The sequence below is a fragment of the Sciurus carolinensis genome, chromosome X (assembly GCF_902686445.1).
Source record: "Sciurus carolinensis chromosome X, mSciCar1.2, whole genome shotgun sequence".
NCBI classification, from domain to species: Eukaryota; Metazoa; Chordata; class Mammalia; order Rodentia; family Sciuridae; genus Sciurus; species Sciurus carolinensis.
Window position 1 is genome coordinate 104,897,132 of NC_062232.1, and position 17,176 is coordinate 104,914,307.

At 36.6% G+C, this 17,176-nt stretch overlaps 1 pseudogene; it reads right to left on the reverse strand.

Annotated features, from left to right (window-relative positions):
• Positions 1 to 14,211: 14,211 nt before the first annotated feature.
• Positions 14,212 to 16,804, reverse strand: LOC124971642 (uncharacterized; annotated as a pseudogene).
• Positions 16,805 to 17,176: the final 372 nt, after the last annotated feature.

Genomic DNA, 17,176 nt, shown 5'->3' on the forward strand with positions numbered 1-17,176 from the left:
GGCTGAGAGTCCAAATTGCATGGTACAGGCATTTACTCAGCTATGATGAAGAGCTCATGGCAGATGGCATCATGGAAGGAGTATGTACAAGATGGAGAGATCACATGGTGAGAGAGGAAACCAGAGTCATTTAGGGGTTAGGCTTGCTGTTTTATAACAACACTCTCATGAGAACTAACCAGAGTTTCAGGAGAACTACATCAAATCCTTCTAAGGGCAGCATGCCCAATGACCTAATCACCTTTTTGTAGGCCTCACCTCTTAAACTTTCCACATCATCTGCCAACACACCAACACACTGGGAACCAAGCTTCTAATATAAGAACCCTTGGGTGACAATCCATATCCAAACTACAGCACTTTTTATGTATCTAGTAAATTGGGCTTCTTAGATATGGTGTCAATTATCTATTGCAGCTTAATAAGTTACTGTAAAAGTAAGTAGTTTAAAAGAGCAACCTACCATTTCTCACAGCTTTGTGGGTTAAATGTGAATCTTTCTAGTGGACTTGTCTGGGCTTATGAAAGAGGTTGCCTTCAGGTCATCTGGAACTGAGTTCTTCCCACATACCCTCACATATATGTCTGGTGCTTCAGACATGGTGACTGGAACAACTGAGGTTTCTAGGTCTTTCTCTCCATACTGTCCCACTCAATGACATATCATAACTTTTGTATCAGTAAATTATTTAAAACTTAGTGAGTTAAAACAATAGCAGTTTATTATTTCTCATGATTCTGTGGTTTAATCACACTTTTGCCCTACTAGTTTTCTTTTTTTCATAGACAAATTTGTGCAGCTACATTCAGCTGGAATGTCAACAGTGTTGGAAGGTACAAGATAGACTTACTCTTGTTTGGCAAGAGGTTGCCTGGATGCCTCAGTTCTCAGTTCTTGTCCACATGGTCTTTCACTACCTAGTAGGCTACACTAATTGCCTTATATGGTGGAGTCAGAGCAGCATTCCATAATGACAAAAGAAGAACATGTATAGCCTCAAAAGGCCTAGGCTCTAGAACATACACAGTGTTGCTTCTGCCATATTCTGTTAGTAGAAGAAAATCACAGGCCTAGTTTGGATCTGAAGGGTAGAGAATTGCCTTCATCTCTTGATAAGAGGAGTTGCAAAATATTGCAACCATGATTATATTTCTATCAAAGGAACAATTTAAGATATATATCATTGACCAGGCATGGTGGTACACACTTGTAATCCCAGCAGCTCAGGAGGCTGAGACAGGAGGATCACAAGTCCAAAGCCAATCTCAGCAACTTAGTGAGGCCCAAAGCCACATAGTGAGACCCTGTTTCAAAATGAAACATAAAAAAAGGGCTGGGGAGGTGGCTCAATGGTAAATCACTCCTGGGTTCAATTCTAGTACAAAAGAAAAAAAAGATCTGTAGTATGAATCCTGTGTTCTCCTGGGATAGGGTATAGTTAAATTCCAGTACAAGCAACTTATTTTTCCCTTTTTCTTTTTGAATTTAGAAGCATTTCTGTCCAATGCTCATTTCCATTTCTTACTTTTTTCTTTTTTATTACATAGGCAATCTATGAATGCATTCTTATTGAAAAATATTTAAGAACATAATAATAGCAACTTCTTACATAGTAAGTGTACTATGTTGAGGCTCCATTTTTATTAGTTCATTTATGTTATACATAATATTAAGAATCATTTGGCATGATTATAGAAGCATGGAATATTTTTTGTTCTAATTCATTACCCAGTACTTCCCCTTTCCCTTTCCTCCTCCTCCTCCTTGTTCTTTTTCCTCTACTGATCTTTCTGTTTATTTATAGTATTTTAAAAATTAATGTCATAGATATAAACAGAGGTGAGGTTTATTGTGTTATATTCATATATGTACATAGAGAAGTCAGGTCAGATTTATTCCACCAATTTTCCTATCCCTCCTCTCTCCTCTTCAATACCATTTTCCCACCCCACTAATCTCTCTTCCATTTTCATAGAATCCCCCTATTTTCTTCTTCTTTGTTTTTTCCTTATTTTGGTCTAGCTTCTGCATATCAGAGAAAACATTTAACCTTTGACTTGCTGGATCTAGATTATTTCACTTACCATGATCATCTACAGTTCCATTCATTTACTGGCAAATGCCACAGTTTCATTCTTCTGAAATGAGTATATATTGTATATATGTATATATATTGTATATTGTGGTATTGTATTGTGTGTGTGTGTATATATATATCACATTTTCCTTATCTATTCATCTGTTGAAAAGCACCTAATTTGATTCCATTATTTGGCTATTGTTAATTGCACTGCTATAAACATTGATATGGCTGCATCCTTATAGTATGCTGATTTTAGATATTTTAGATATACACAGCAGAGTGGGATTACTGGGTCATATGATTGTTTCATTCCTAGTTTTCTGACGAATCTACATACCACTTTCCAGAGTGGTTGTGTTACTTGGCAGTCCCATCAACAATGTATGAGTATACATTTTTCCCCATATCATTGCCAACATTTATTATTATTTGTATTCTTGATAATTGCCATTCTGACTGGAGTGATATGAAATCTTAATGTAGTTTTGATTTACAGGTCCGTGATTGCTAGAAATGTTGAAGAGTTTTTCATATATTTATTGGCTATTTGTATTTCTTCTTTTGAGAAATATCTGTTTAGCTCTTTTGCTCATTTATTAATTGGGTTATTCGAAGGTTTTTTTGGTGTTGAATTCTTTATATATTCTGGATATTAATCCTATATCTGAAGAGCAGGTGGCAAAGATGTTCTCCCATTCTGTAGGCTGTCTATTCACACTCTTAGTCATTTTCTTTGCTGTGCAGAAGCTTTTTAATTTGATGCCATCCCACTTAATGGTTTTGGTTTTATTTCATGCATTTTGGGAGTCTCCTTAAGGAAGTTGATGGCCAGGCTTCATTTTAAGTGCTTTACATACATTGCTTTATTTTATCTTCACAAAATGTCTTTGAAGTAAGAATTTTGTACATAAACTGAGCCATAGAGAATTTACATAACTTGCCAAAGACCACATAACTGTTCTCTCCTCTACTCTGCTGTAGCTGTCTTAGTTTTGCCCCTCCAATAATTTGGCATGCATTTCTTTAATCTATGTATTTCTACACATTTATGTGTCTAATATGTTCATATGTACTTCCTTGCCTAAATTGGATCACCTTATATGGAGGATTCTGAAACTTGCTTTTTCAACTTAAAATACAGCAGAATGGCACATCAATATGTATAGATCTACCTCATTTAAAAAATAGCTGCATAACATTCCACTATGTGGATATACTGTAATTTATTTAACAACTTCTCTATTACCAGACGCTCAGGTTGTTTCCAATTATTTCATATTGCAAATAATGCTACAATAAACCTTCTTCAATTTATTCTTTATTTTTAATATCAATCTTTGTGGACTTGTATGAGAATTTCTTTAGAAAAGATCCCTAGAGTGGATTTGATGGATCAAATTCTTTGAGGTAGATACTGCTGATTGTCCCTTTAATAAGACTTCAACAAGAAGTGTGAAAGTGTCCATTTCCCCAATACTCAACATTTTACATAATAAATAGTTTAAGTTTTATGGACAATGTTATTGGACAAAAGTATCTCATGATGTTTTAATATAAATATGCTTGATTGCTAGTAATTGAAATTTTTTCTTAAAGTTATGATTTTTTCCTTTTTTAATGTGTCATTTTATCATAGATATAATGTTATTCTGGTAATTAGTCTTTTATTTTGTATGTTACATATATATTTATTTATGTATAGTTTTATGGTTTTAAATTTTATATGTTCTTTTATATACATTTTCTCTCATTCTACCACTTGATGTTATCAAATCTCTCCATCTTCTCCTTCTTGGAGACTGGGTTTTGTACTTTGCTTAGGCACAACTTACCACCCAATAAATTTTAAAAGTATCCATACTTTCTTCTATTGTTTTTAATACTTTATAAAAATCATGTCTTTAAAGATTTTTGTTCATGGTTTTAATTGGGGGCAGCCTATTTTCTTCCTCCTCTTGTCCGTTTGACAAACCAATCCTTTCCTCAGTGATCTTAAGTTCATTATGAAACAATATTAGCACACCTTTATACATCTGATTTAAAAAAAATTCTCAGTTCTGGTCCACTGATGAGTGACTGTCTCTGAGCTAATACCATGCTGTATTATTATTTTTTCATAGTATGTTTTGACATCTTTGAAGTAAAACATTCCTCTTTCTCTTTCACTTTTTAAAAAACTTATTATTTGTAGTTAAAAAGTTATTCGTTGAACTTTCTCACCTATATGAACTTTTTTGTCTAGTATGGGGGATTGAACCTGAGGGTGCTTTATCACTTAGATAGAACTCCAGCCTTTTATTTATTTTTTTAAATTTTGGTACAGGGTCTCACTATGTTGCCCAGGCTGGCTTCAAATTTGATCCTCCTGCCTTAGCCTCCCTTTCAAGTATCTGGACTTGCAGGCATGTGCTTTCACACCCAGCTCACCTGTATGAACACCACCTAGAATTTTTTTTTTACTGATATCACCTCTCTTTCAGGAGTGCAATGGAAAATTTTGGATTTAGGTTATCATGAAAAGAGAATTAAAATTTAAGAAAGTATTTGTATTTACCAGAGGAAAGTTATCTGTAATACCAAGGAATAACCTTATTTCAGAGGGGAGTATCCATAAGAGAAATCCACAAAGAAATTAGGAGGGGAGACTGCCTTGAAATGTAGTCACTCACCAGATATCTTTAATTCTTAGCAGGGTTTGACTCTCACCGTCCACTTATGCACTAAGGGGCCCCAAACTCCTTGAACCTGACTTTCCACCTGTAGGGGACTCTTGCCTTTACCAAATGTAAGTAAACCAAACAGTAAATAACTGGCAGTTTGTCATTGTTTCCTCCTTTCCTTATGATTTGCAGAACAAAAGGGAAGGAGAAAGTAAGAACAGGCAATAAAGCCACATAAAGGAATACACAATCCTCTATGGTCATGGTAGAATCTCTATAAAAATGGGGAGAAAACCACTAGCTACATCATTTTATAGAGTTGTTGTTGCTTCATCTTCTTCTTTTATGCCTCCTTTTCTTCTACTTGAGATACACACACACACACACACACACACACACCTATTTATAATTATATATGTTATTAACAGAATGTTGGTTAATAAGTATATTCAACTCATACTTTTAAGCCCTTGGATCTCCTTAATTTCAGGGGTAGACTATTTATGTTCAATCTCTAAAATTATCCCACAAACAAAGCAAATATGCTCTATTAGTTTTCAGTATGCCTCTTTTCTTAGTAATGTAAAGATGTTGCATTCCATGTTATTCCATCACAGGAACACTGCCAAAATTATTAATATAATTTCTTTAGAGGAATGGAGGAGAAATTGTTTCCCTGATGTCTGCGTAAAATTTAAATGAAAATGAATGTGATTTGAGTGTTAGTATTCATGGCTGCTAGTTCTTCTCTGTTAATTTACATTTATATTCTTAATGTCTAGTTTGAGCCTAGGGAAATTTAAAACTCAATTTCATTAATGCTATAACTTCCATAGGAATCTCAATATGCACACAAGTTCCTAGATTGTGGAGTTATTGGATGAGACTATAGCAGCTAAGCATAATTGCTGAGTGGTTATGATAGTTAAATATGTACTGTCAATTTTGATTTTCAAAATTCCTCTGGGCCTAAGTCCAATGTCCAAAAAGTTTTAAAAACATGAATCTAATATAGTAATGAATTTTAACATCTTTAAAATGGAAACATTACATTTCTGAACCATTGCCCATCTCTGATTAAATGATTTAAACTAGATCATGTTTCATATTTTCAACAATTACATTGACATACATGATGTTTGTGATTACTTCAAACCTGAGATTTTCAAGTTCAGCTCACCAGAGTTAGGATTTTTTTTCATTTAATTGTTTTTATTACAAATATGACAAACTACTTCCAGTTGGGATTGGGATTATTTATAATAATAAATGATCAAACAATAATGACGTCCACTGAGTTTCAGATAGATATACTTTTTCCACATTGATAGGGTAGATGTAGACAGATTTTAAACATATAACATGCAAAGATTACATTTTTGATTTAAACTTTTTGGTAGGAAAATCCCTGAACCTCCCAGAATTCCTTAACTAAAAGAAAAGACACTTTATCCTTAATCTCACATCAATCATTTTGATTAGGCTACTCCCTAGATCACCCTCAATGGTGTCTTAGAATTATAACCATTTTGGAGAGGCTCTAAGTCCTAATAATAAGTCTTTTAACCTTTTGCAACTCCAGGACACCAGAATTTTGGCTGAAATATTCATTATCTTACTGCCTTCTTTTATAACCTGGAGTTGAAGTTCTTCATATAAATTTCATTAACTTGCAACAGTAATAAGGTAGGAAGAAGAGAAAAGAAAAAAAGGAGAGAAGAGAAAGGGTAGGAAAGGTATTGGAAGAAAATATTATATACCATTGTATAGGGGTGATCAATTTCTCTGCCTCCAGGCTACACTCAATGATAGAATCATGATTCTTGGCCAAACTGGGACACAGGTAAAAATTCCAGGCCCCACCTGACACCTACTGCATAAGAGTCTTCAAGAAAAGGGGATTTTAAAATGTGTTTTATCAATAATGCATTTTAGTGCGTCATAAATTTGGACATACTGGTGTGCATTCTGGAAAGAGTATGGAGATTTCTCAAAAAACTTGGAATGGAACCACCATTTGACCCAGCTATCCCACTCCTTGGTATCTATCCAAAAGATTTAAAATCAGCATGCTGCAGTGACATAGTCACATCAATTTTTATAGCAGCTCAGTTCACAATCGCTAAGGTATGGAACCAGTCTAGGTGCCCTTCAACAGATGAATGGATAAAGAAAATGTGGTATATATACACAATGTAGTTTTACTCAGCCATAAAGAAGAATAACTTCATAACTTTTGAAAGTAAATGAATGGATCTGGTGACTATCATGCTAAATGAAATAAGCTAGTCCCAAAAAGTCAAAGGTTGAATGCTTTCACTGATCTGTGGAAGCTAATCCACAATAAGGAAGTGGGAGAGGGGAACAATAGATATTCAGTAGATTAGAAAAGGGGGAATGAAGGGAAGTGAGGAAGTATAGGAAAAGGAAAGAATGTAGAATGAATCCGAAATAATTTTCCTATGTGCATATATGAATACACCATAGTGAATTCCATCATCCTCATGTACATCCATAAGAATGGGGTCCTAATTATAATAAGATATAGTCCATGCTTGCATAATTATAACAAAATGAATTCTATGATCATGTATAATGAAAATGAACCAATAAAATAAAATAAATAAATTATAAAAGCTAAGAAAAATAAATAAACATACACAATGTAACTTGATGTTAATTTATCAGTTATTTTTCTATTGTCCTACCACCTTGTCCCTGCCTTATAAGGAAAGCAAGTTTGAAGGGACTAAATTGTTTTCTTTTGTTTCTACCTTTTTCTCAAACATTTTTTTTGTCTATAAAACAAACCTCCTTTGTTTAGACCATTAGAACACTTATTGTTTTATTTTTTGATGAACATGTATTAATTGTACATATTAATGAGATTCAGTGTGATATTTCAACAAATGCATATAGCATACACAGATCAAATCAGGGTGATTTAACATTTCTCTCATCATTTCTTTATGTGTGGAGTCTTCGAGCTTCTCTCTTATAGATCTTAATAAAATAAAATATACCATATATTATTCTGAACTCTATCCATTCCACTGTGCTGTAGAACTACAGAACTTATACCTTCTATCTAGCTGTGTTCTGTAGCCATTATCTATCTACCCTCCCTTTATCAACCCCATTCTTCCCAATGCCTAGTAATTACATTCCTATGCTCAGTTCAAAGTTTTTTCGTGTTATCGAAATATTTATTTTGTGGAATTAAATGTTACTCCATACTAGAATTGAAAACTAAAGTCAATTGTGATCTTCAAATTAGATTGTTGTGATTTCATTCTTATTAAAATATTTTTCTTGTACTTGTAGATGGACAGTATATCTTTATTTAATTAATTTATTTATTTTAAAATATTTTTTAGTTGTAGATGAACATAATACCTTTATTTTATTTATTCGTTGTTATGTGGTGCTGAGGATGGAACCCAGTGCCTCACCTGTGGCAGGTAAGCGCTCTACCACTGAACCACAACCCTAGCCCTTATTAATTTATTTTTATGTGGTGCTAAGGCTCCAACCCAGTGCTTCACTCATGTTAGGCAAGCACTCTACCACTGAGACACAGCCCCAGCCCATGATTTTCATTCTTTGACAGAGGTAAGTAAATTTTATAAAGCCATCCAACTCTCTCTGATATTTTAGGAGAGTGTTTGTATGTATATAAACCAAATTCTATCTGTATTCAACCTTTCTTTCTTTCAACTATTAGTTATCTACTCTGTGCCATAATAAATATTCAAGAATCAGGGATACAATATATATTCAAGATACTTGGATAAAACTGTTTTGCTCTTTAAACTAAATTGTTGTCATGTGCTAAAATAACAATTCTATACAGCAAAAACTATTTCTTAGATCATGAAGCAGTAGAGCATCCTTCCTATATGTCAGGGATCAGCATTTTTTTTCTCTAAAGGGTCAGATAATACATATTTTTGGCTTTTCAAGTCACATAGTCTCTTAAAACTACTCAACTCTGCAGTTGTAGTATAAAATCTAATAGACAATACATAAATGACTATACATAGCTATGTTCCAATAAAATTTATTTATGGGCAAAAAACCCCCTGGTTTATCAATAAATCGTTTTACAGCATCTTAAACTTGGACATGCTGGTTTATACCATGGTCCTGAAAAATAGTTAATCATATTGGACAATAGCTATGGAACTATCTGACTGACAACCATATTATTTTAATTCTTCCCAAATTATGGTATTCAAATGGAAACACATGAAAATTTTATCTATATTCCAACTCCTTCCATCTCCTATCCAAGAATTATATAATTATCAATGATTTATTAATATTCAACTCTAGTAATAAGACATACTCTCTGGTATACCACTTGTATTTGCCTCCTCTTTACCTTCATTGATGAGAGAGGGATTCTCATCTTAGGTTTATGGATGTGGTTAAACACATGCCACCTGACACTGAACAGATGAGATTGGTAGCAGTTTAATCACAATATTCACACTACAGGCCATCCAGAGCCACACAAGGGTTGCACTCTGGAATTGAGTGAACAACCAGGGGCTATAGGAAGCATGCTTTGTAGTATTGGGAGGGTGATGTGACCCTTAGTCCCAGTAGGAAGTAGTGATTGACTTGTTTGAATAATTTTAAGGACTGCCAAAGAAAAGAAATCCATGACTCAGGGATAAGCTGGAACTGTTTCTGATCTCCTTTATAAGAATGATTATTACATTTAAAGGGCCTTTTCCCTAGAAGAAGAGTGGGAAGGAAAACTTTTTGTTAGATCTTTTGAAATTAGTCAAGAGACTTCGCAGAGCAAGATTTCTTGAGCTGAACTTTAGGGCTCAGATAGAATTAGACTGATTTTGAATTAGGGGTAAATATTGGTGAATGGAGTAAGATGAGAAAAAAGGGATTTTGATTCTAGAAGATATAATATGAAGTAAAATGAGAATAGATCCTGGGACAGATTTTCTTTTACTTAAAATAAAAAAAACTTGGGACTGGGAATTGAACCCAGGAGTGATTTACCACTGAGTCATATTTCTAGTCCTTTTATTTATTTTGAGACTGGATCTCACTAAGTTACTAAGGCTGTCTTTGAACTCATGATCCTCCTGTCTCAGCCTCCCAAATCACTAGGATTACAGGCCTGTACCACTGCACCTGGCACTGGGACAGAATTCTGAGGAACACCAACTTTCAGGGGAGGGTCAGAAGTCTACAAGAGAAAGGAGGAGAACCTAGAGAGAAATAGTTAATGGAAGACAAAGTAAGAGATCATTTAAGAATGAAGAATAGCCTACAGTTTTTGATTGTTATGTCAAATAAATTGGATTTGTCAACTAGTAGTCACTGCGGACTTGTTGAAAATCCTTTTCTTGTAGGGGTAGTGCGAATGCCTGATTGTGGTCTAGGATATATAGTTTAGCAAAATGTGGGAAGGAAGCAGATATGGAGACAATGGGTGAATGTATGTTAGATATCAGGACAGGCAATAGCAGGTGGCAATAGACTCTGGGTCCAGTCTTATATTTTTTTGTTTTATTCTTTTAGATATGACTATCTGATATTCCAGAAAAAAATCTGTAAGCTGATTTGGCACCTGAAAGTTTAACAGTGATGAACTCACCAAAAAATAAAGATATATCAGTAATGAGAAGGTTTAGGTAATGGCAAAATCATATTGAAGGACAAGATATTTTAACAAGAGAGTGAAAAGTAATGGTTTGAAAGTGGTAAAGGGGACATAGAAAAATATTGCTTCCCAGGAACACCCTTCCCTCTCCCCTCACCCAAGGTGTAATGATGAGTAACTTTCCCTCCAAGGGACTCCTTGGTGAAGGTCCTTGGAAAAGAACAAAACCTTTTAAAAAGTCGGAGAGGTGGATGGAGTTTTTCATGAAATAGAGGCATAGTGGAAAGCATTGAAAGAGGGAGAAGATGCTAAAAATGATGAGAAAACATACAAGATGAAGATATTGGAAACAAGTTAAAATTAAATGACTTCAGTGTTCTAAATAAAATGTTGGTCTCAGGTTGTTTCAGCATTAGTGCATCTATAAGAATGATGGAAGAGAAAAACATAAAGTCTATCTCCTTAACTTTCAAGTGCTTGAATTTGAAGCCTTCTCTCCACCTTGTCTAGAGTAGGATACACACAAGGAAAACAAAACCTCAAGTTTATGACATCATCCATGTTCATGATTGTGGCTGATGCCATCAATAAGATAAAACTGATAGATTATGTACAAGGCCAAAGTAATCAATGATAAAAGAAAAGGACATGCTGGGGCTAGGGATATAGCTCCGTGATAGAGCACTTACCTAGCATGAGGCTGGGCAGATACATGAGGTGGAAAACCCTTTGACTACATGGATGCATGATCAGATCAAATAAATTCAAATGCCTGTGAATCGAGCAATGATTTGGCAAAAGTTTTCTCTTTTTAGACTGCTTAAGAGCAAACAGTGAGATATCAAAGGAAGATGATTTTCTCATGAAATTTTGTTCAGGAAAAAAAAGACAGACAATAACTTCAAGATGGAGAAAAACTGCAGATGACTCCATTCCCACTTATAATTTATAAGGCTCATCTTATGGTCTTTGGCCCATAAAAATTGGCTAGCAAATTAAGTTTTGTGTTCTTTCTGTGAAAACATTCCTGCAAAGGTTTGGATGTGTCCCCAGAGGCCCATGTGTTGACATCCTCATTCCTAGCCTGTGGCACTACAGGGAGCTGATGGAACCTTAGGAGGTAATGCCTAGTGGAAGGAATTAAGTCACTGGTGGTGTGCCCTTGAAAAAGATATTGGGACCCTGACCTTTTCCTCTTTGCCTCTTGGCTTCTATTAGGTAAGCAGTTTCCATGCCACATGCTCCCACCATGATGTACTGCCTTGCTGCAGACCCAAAAGCAATGGATCCAGTTGACCATGAACTAAAACTTCTGAAACTGTGACCCAAAATAAAACTTTCCTTATTTTAATTTGTTTATCTCAGGTATTTTGTGACAGTGGTGGAAACCTGACTAACACAATTTTACATGATAAATGGTTCACAGAACTTGGGGTGATCAGTTAAAGAATGGAAAGAACATAATTGCTACCTTCAAGTACTTTCATGGGGAGAAGAAATTAAGCATTTTTCTTCCTTTCCAAAGCCCAATTAGACCTACTAGATGGAAGTACAGACAGTTTGGTAGGGCAACAAAATCTTAATATTTTTACTGTAAAATAATGGCCTGGGTTGCATTTCATGCTGTCCTGTGGGCTTCTTGTCATTGGCAGCATTAAGCAGAAACTGTATGTTCACCTGTCAGGTGTAGAGTAGAGGGAAACCACACTGCTCATAAGTTGAACTTGGTTAGTCTTACAGTCTCTTCCTACTTCTACATTTTATAGCATCAAAATTACTTGTGAATTTGGGAAGAGTGACAGGGTAAGCCAAACAATGCTTGGCATGTTGCAAATATTTGCATTTGTATTATTGTTGTTGTTATTGTTAGTGTTGTTGTGTTTTATTTCTTCTGGCATGACATAGTAACTGAGACACTCCCATCTTTAATTAGCAATGCACAGCACACAGTGCTTTCAGTTAAAGTTTATAGTTCTTTTACACATTAATATTGTCCTTCAAATATGTGACATTTTTGTCACCTCTTCAATGGGACAGAATCTTTGATTGGTTATCTTCATAGTAGAAAGAACAGATTTCCTATGAATTATTCATTCTTTCTACCCAAATCATCTTTGTGTCTTTCATACATTTACAAAATTAACTGGAATTGCTGGAAAAGACTGTGGCTTTGTAACAAAGTAAAACTAAAAGCTTCACCCACAAAGGTATCAAAACTTTCCCTTTTTATTTGCCATCTCCAATCAACTAAACTAAATATACACTATCCAATGCAAACTTCAGTAGATATTTTATATATGTTCCATATTTGATTCATGACATGTTGGTGTATCCTTAGTTGAACTTGATTGATAGTTTACTGTTGTATTAGTCAGGGTTCTCTAGAGGAACAGAATCAATGGGAAATATGATTATAAAAAGGGGATTTATTAGATTGGCATACACAACCAGAAGCTGGATAGTCCACAACAGTCATAAGCAGTTGGAGAGCTGGAAGAACAAGTAGCTGTGCAGTCCAAGAGGCGGAAGCCCCAGAACAAGAAAGATCAACAGTGCTACCCTAGTCCCAGACCAGAGCTTCTGGAAACTACCTGGAGAATCACTGGCAGAGTTCACTTTGGAAGCGTGAAGAAACAAGAATCCAATATCCTCAGATGATTGAAGCAGCAATAAAGAACCCGTTCAAGAAGAGTCGAGCTTGCATCTGCATTTGCTTCCTTGTTCTTCCAACTGTTATTCCACCCAAGGCACCATCCTATTGGGCAGTGCTACCTACACTTAGGGAAGGTCTCCACTTCAGTTCACTATCCCACATTCCAATCATTCCTAGACAAGCCCTCATTAAAACACCCAGAAGTCCCTTAATAATCCTTGGCATCTCTTAATCCAATCAAGTTGACAATTCAAATTAACCATTACAAGTCCAACCCTTGTCAACCTAATAGCCAAATATGACTCTTACATCATAATCTTCAAATCAACCCAATAACAGTTCAAATTGCACCTAACAAAACTATCATTCATACAACCGAAAACATAGTAGTTCTCTCCCAAGAATAGAAGAAAAACAAGAAATATTGCTGATGTTGTCAATCAATACTACATTATATGATGAAGAATAGGAGACTGCAGTGTGGATAATCCTCAGAAAACTTGGAATGGACCCACCTTTTGACCCACTTATCCCACTCCTTGGTTTATACCCAAAGGACTTAAAATTAGCATACTACAGTAATGCAGCCACATCAATGTTTATAGCAGCTCACTTCACAATAGCTAGACTATGGAACCAACCTAGATGCCTTTCAGTAGATGAATGGATAAAGAAACTGTGGTATATATACACAATGGAATATTATTTAGTCATAAAGAAGAATAATATTATGGCATTTGCAAATAGATGGATGGAATTGGAGAATATCATGCTGAGTGAAATAAGCTGATCCCCAAAAAACCAAAGGCTAAATGTTTTCCCTGATAAGTGGAGGATGATATATAATGGGGGTTGGGGGGTGGGGAGTGAGAGAAGAATGGAGGAACTTTAGATTATGTAGAAGGAAATGAGAGGGGGTATGAAAAATCGTGGAATGAGACAGACATCATCACCCTATGTACATGTATGATTACATGAATGGTATGAATCTACATCGTGAACCATAGAAATGAAATGATGTACCTCATGTGTACAATGTATCAAAATACAGTGTGTATAAAATTAAAAAAAATAAATAATAAAAGAAAAAGAACAGGAGAGTAACAAATATTTCCTCTTAATGAATGTATAAGTATGTACAAACATATTCTTTATGAAATAGGGAAGAAATATCCATAGCAACTACAATTCTCCTTTCTGTAACTGGTCACATGGTCATACTTGGTATTTATAACTACCTTCTTCTACTACCCATTCTGTATTCCCTCTACCTTCAGCAAGCACCTCAGCAGGTCTTGGCTCTTTAACTGTAGGTGTGACCCACACCTTCATTCCTGAAGGGTCTGAGACATTTGTCACTTGCCTGGATTGGGTTGTTGTAGTTTCCCATTGACCTTGATAACAGGACAGGGTAATACCAAGAGATACCCTAAGGGATCGCCTTCACTCCAGGAGTATGCTTCCTTACCTCCATTGTGGAGTAACAGTCCAATGTCCCCTTGGTAATCTGGGTCAATCACCCCTGCCTGCACCATAACTCCCTTCATAGTTTGTTGACTCAGAGGCATGAGGAGCCCAAAGTGGCTAGGGGGAAGTCTTAACTCCAAGTTTAATGAAATCATTGTTGTGTCTCCTGGTAGAAGCATTCCTCCTTCTGGAACTAGGACTTCTAGGTTTGCAGAGCATGAGTTTGTAGGGACAGGAAGCAAAAACTTTCCTTATGGGTTACTAGGGATAATGGTGAGTGGTACCATTCCTGACTCTACCCCTTGAATTCTGGGCCCATAAATTCTAGCAATAGGAGAGACAGTACCATATAGTGGACACTGATTCAGAGTATAAACAGCCTTCTGATGAATCTTGCCCCAGCCCTGCAAGGTATTGCCACTTAGCTGGTGCTGTAATTGCATCTTCAAGTGTCCATTCCACCATTCTACCAAACCAGCTGCTTCAGGATGGTGGGGTACATGGTAAGACCAGTGAATCCCATGAGAATGAGCCCCTTGCCTCACTTTCTTTGGCTGTAAAGTGAGTTAGTTGATCAGAAGCCATGCTGTGCGGAATACCATGATGCTGGATGAAGCATTCTGTAAGTCCATAGATGGTGGTTTGGCTGAAGCACTATGTGCAGGAAAAGCAAATCCATACCCAGAATAAGTGTCTATTCCAGTGAGGACAAATTGGTGCCCCTTCCATGATGGAAGTGGTACAATAAAATTGACCAGCCACCAGGTTGCTGGCTGATCTCCCCGGGGAACGATGCCATATCAGGGGCTTAGGGTCAATCTCTGTTGCTGGCAAATCAGGCACTCAGCAATGGCTGCCCTAATGAGTGGAAGTCCATGCTGCCGAGCCCATGCATAACTGCCATCCCTGCCACCATGACCACTTTGCTCATGAGCTCACTGGGGAATGATGAGGTGGCTGGGGAAAGAGGCTGACTGCTATCCACAGATTGGGTCATCCTAGCTATCTGATTATTAAAATCCTCCTCTGCTGAGGTCACCTTTTGGTGGCATTTACATGAGACACAAATATCTTCACACCCTTTGCCCATTCAGAGAGGTCTATCCACATACCTCTTCCCCAAATGTCCTTGTCACCAATTTTCCAATAATGTTTTTTTCCAGTTCCCTAATCAGCAAGCCGAACCATTGGCTACAGTCCGTGAGTCAGTGTACAGTTGCATATCTGGCCATTTTTCCCTTCCAGGCAAAATGCACAACCAGATGCACTGCCTGAAGTTCTACCCATTGTGAAGAGTTGCCTTCACCACTGTCCTTCAGGGTCATTCCAGAAAGGGGCAGCAGTGCTGCAACTGTCCACTTCTGGGTGGTACCTATGGATTGTGCAGAACCATCCATGAACCAGGCCCTAGTCTTCTCTTCCTCTGTTAATTCATCATAAGGTACCCCCCATGAAGTCATAGGCTCATGCTGAGGGACAGAAGGTACTGCAGTTGGAATAAGAACCACGGGAATTTGGATCACTTCCTCATGCAATTTACTTGTACCCTTGAGTCCTGTCCATGCCCCATCATGTATGTACCACTTTCAATTGATGATGGAGTGCTGTTATGTATGTCCAACTTTATGGCTTGGTGGGTCAGATAACACCCTGTTCATGATGGGCAATTCAGGTTGCATAGTAACCTGATGACCCATGGCCAAACAATCAGTTTCCACTAAGGTACAGTAGTTGGCCAAGAGCTGTTTTTCAAAGGGACAGTAGTTGTATGAAGATGATGGCAGGACCTTGTCCCAAAGTTCCAGTGGCCTCCTCTGTGATTCACCTGTGGGACTGCCAACGACTGCAGACAGCATCCCTATCTGCCATTGACACTTCAAGTACCATTGAGTCTGCCGGGCCATATGGCCCAAGTAGCAGAGCAACCTGCACAGCCTGGACCTGTTGCAGAGCCTTCTCCTGTTCTGGACCTCACTCAAAACAAGAAGCTTTTCTAGTTACTGGGTAGTTGGGCTGAAGTAACACACCCAAGTGAGGACTGTGCTGCCTCCAAAATCCAAATAGGCCCACAAGGCTTGTGCTTCTTTCTTATTTGTAGGAGGGGCAGATGCAACAACTTATCCTTTACCTTGGAAGGAATATCTCAGCAGGTACCACACCACTAGATTCCTAGAAACTTTACTGAAGTTGAAGACCCCTGAAATTTAGTGGAATTTATTTCCCATCCTTGGACATGCAAATGCTCCACTAGCAAGTTCAAAGTGGTTGTTATCTCCTGCTCAGATGGTCCAATCTACATAATGTCATTAATTCAATCAAGTTGACAATTAAAATTAACCATTACAACAGTCAATCAAAAAAGTTTTATGAACATTGGAATTTCCCTAAAAATAGATTTTTAGAATATACAAACATGAAAAATACTCCATGTGGAGAGAGTGTAATATGGTGGTTATATGTATAGACTGTATTCACACAGACATGGTTTAGATTTAAGTCTCAACTTTATTACTTACTAGTTCTGTGATCTTGGGCAAATTAACTGCTCTGTGCCTCAGTGTCCTCACCTGTAAAACACAATAATAAAGGAGCCTGTTTCAAAATCTGTATTGGTGCATTATAATTATACATACTAGTGGAATTCATTATGCCATAGTCATACACGCATATAACATAATTT